The sequence below is a fragment of the Puma concolor genome, chromosome F2 (genome assembly GCF_028749965.1).
Source record: "Puma concolor isolate L17-30 chromosome F2, mPumCon1.1.hap2, whole genome shotgun sequence".
Lineage (NCBI taxonomy): Eukaryota > Metazoa > Chordata > Mammalia > Carnivora > Felidae > Puma > Puma concolor.
In genome coordinates this window covers 31339163-31341646 of record NC_141684.1, presented here as the reverse complement: position 1 = coordinate 31341646, position 2484 = coordinate 31339163, and the positions used below count along the sequence as shown (strand labels likewise).

General features: G+C 39.7%; 1 pseudogene; it reads right to left on the bottom strand.

The window, feature by feature from the left end:
• Positions 1-816: 816 nt before the first annotated feature.
• On the bottom strand, positions 817-1880 carry LOC112859673 (vesicle transport through interaction with t-SNAREs homolog 1B pseudogene; annotated as a pseudogene).
• Positions 1881-2484: the final 604 nt, after the last annotated feature.

Sequence of the window (2484 nt, the reverse complement as noted above, 5' to 3'; positions counted from 1 at the left end):
AAGTTGTATGGCTTCTTGTGATTCAAGTTGTATGACTTTTAATAAAAATAAAAGTAATCACTATTATCAGTTATAATTATTGAATACTTTCTTCTAGCAACTGCACTCAGTACTTTAAATGTGGTGTTTCATTTAATTCTTATGACTACCTTATGAGATTATACATTACGATATGTACTGAGATATGTGTTATCATTGTTATTTTATAGGTCTCATAAACAGCTTATAAGTGGTGGGCCAAGCCTACCAATCAAAGCATGCTTATTCAAGATCCCATTAGGCATTGCATAATCTTGAAAGTGATGAACTGGAATGTTAATTTGGGTAAGGGATGCTTTATCAAATTTAGCTTTGTAACCAGAATGTAAACTCATGAGACTGATGATAGCACTCCAATATATAATGAGTTGTTTTGTTGGAGGAAAGGCTTTTGCTAAGTTCACCAAGACACTCGTAGTGTATAATTGTTTTACTTTCTTCACAGTGCTTTTCCAGTTTGAATGTAAGTTGAAGCGAGCAAGGATTTAGCCTATATTTTTATAGCTATTTTCAGAGCATCTTAAAGACTGACCCATGAGAAGTGTTCAGTGAATATTCATGGGATGTTTAAGTTACATATTATATCTCAGCCATAAAAATAAGCACTGCATCAGATATCCAGATGAAATGAAAATCAGGCCACGGTCCCCTGGGTACTATAATCTGATTTCCAAGTTCTTTCCTTGATATATTTATTTGTATATTTGTGGACATTGTATCTATGTGTGTGTTTGTGTACTAATGGAGGATTAATGAACTTCTTTTTTTTTTTTTTTTTTTACCTTGGTATATCATACTGGTCTTGTTGCTGTTCCTTCACAGTTAGGTGGTTTTCCATCTTCCCTCCCTCCTCCAAGTCTAGCTACACAGTGCATCCTTGAACCATTACCTTACAGCAGCACTACGCTTATTCCCCAACCCTAACACCATTCATTCACAGGGTCAAAGTTCTGGTCCACAAACCCTTCCCTCTAGGAAGTTCAATGCCTGTGAAAGAACTTGCAATAAACCAGACCTGCTAGGATGGTCAGGTCCAGTAAGATGACGATGGAAAGTAGCAGCTTGTTGGTTGTCACTTTTCTGGACATTGAATGGAGAATCTTTCGACTTTTGCTCAAGTTTTCACTTGTGTTTACAAGCCTACTCTTAGTACGCTCCAATGGATCACATTGCTCACCCAGCTCTTCTATGATTTCTGAGCCAATCTAGTCAGTCTCTGTGGCAATCCGATAAGAACACTCAGTACTCTGGGTGGCCTGGTTCAGGCTGTCAGTGCCTTGCAGAAGCAATGCCCTTTGAGACTGTAGCTGATTCATATGCTCATTCTCTACAGCGTATGTACCATATTTCATGTCTCCTCAGCCCCCAGGTGTGGCTGTCAAAGGTGTGCTTCTCACTTCCCGATGGAGTTTAGCAAGGTCTTTCCGGTAGGTTCCAAGCTTAGACACCATAGGGTTACAGAAAGACAGAGGTGCATAATGTCGTTCCTCTTCCATCTCTGCCAACATTTCATTTGCTTCCTGTTGCTTTTCATCAAAATCTCTGATCAGCTTTTTCTTTTCTTCTGCCCCTGCTGTCCCCAGGAGCTGCTCTGGCACCCCTTGCAGGTCTTCATGGAGGCAGCAGAAGATCTGGTGAAGTTTCTCGAAATGCTCTGAGAAGGCGGCAGAGGTGGCCATGTTGCAGGCCACACTCAAGTATCGCCCACCGAGATTTTGGGCACTGGGCCTGCTCCTATCCCGGCGGTCAGCCACGCAGTCTCGCAGGTATCATTGCTGGAGACGAGGTGCTTCCGGGCCACGGCAGGGTCCTCTGAACTTCTACATCTGTGGAGAATACTCAGAGTATTTCCTCCAGCCTTAGTAGCATGAGTCTGAAAATGTGTCACAGACAAATATTTAAAGCCTGAATTGCCTTTGAATATTATTTAAAAGGACAACATGTTAAGGTAATTAAAAATATGAACCCTTAGTCTAGCAGCCTAGGTTAAAATCTCTGTAAATTCTAATTTTATAATTACTTATTATATTATGATTCTCATATGAGCATTAGAAAATTCTTTCCTTGGATTACAATGCTAATATGCTTTGTATCTTTTTCTGTCTTATTGTACTGGCTAGATCCTCCAGCTACTGTTGCATAGAAGCAGTAATAGCTAGAATCTTTGTCCTGTTCTTGATTTCAAAGGGAGTGTTTTAAAATAAATTATAATCGTTACTGTATATTTTTTGTTAGATTTTCATTACTACTTGTGCCGGTTAGCAATTTCTTTTTTCTCAGCTCTAAGCATACACTTTTTTGCCTGCTCTGTGAAAATGGAGATGGGTCCTTTAAATATTTTTCCTTTGACAATGGTCATGAGTTAAACCTTAACAGTACAGGGCTTTAGAGAGAGATAAGGCAGGAGGTTATCCTTCCTGGCCCTCTTTTCTATCTCCTTGAGCA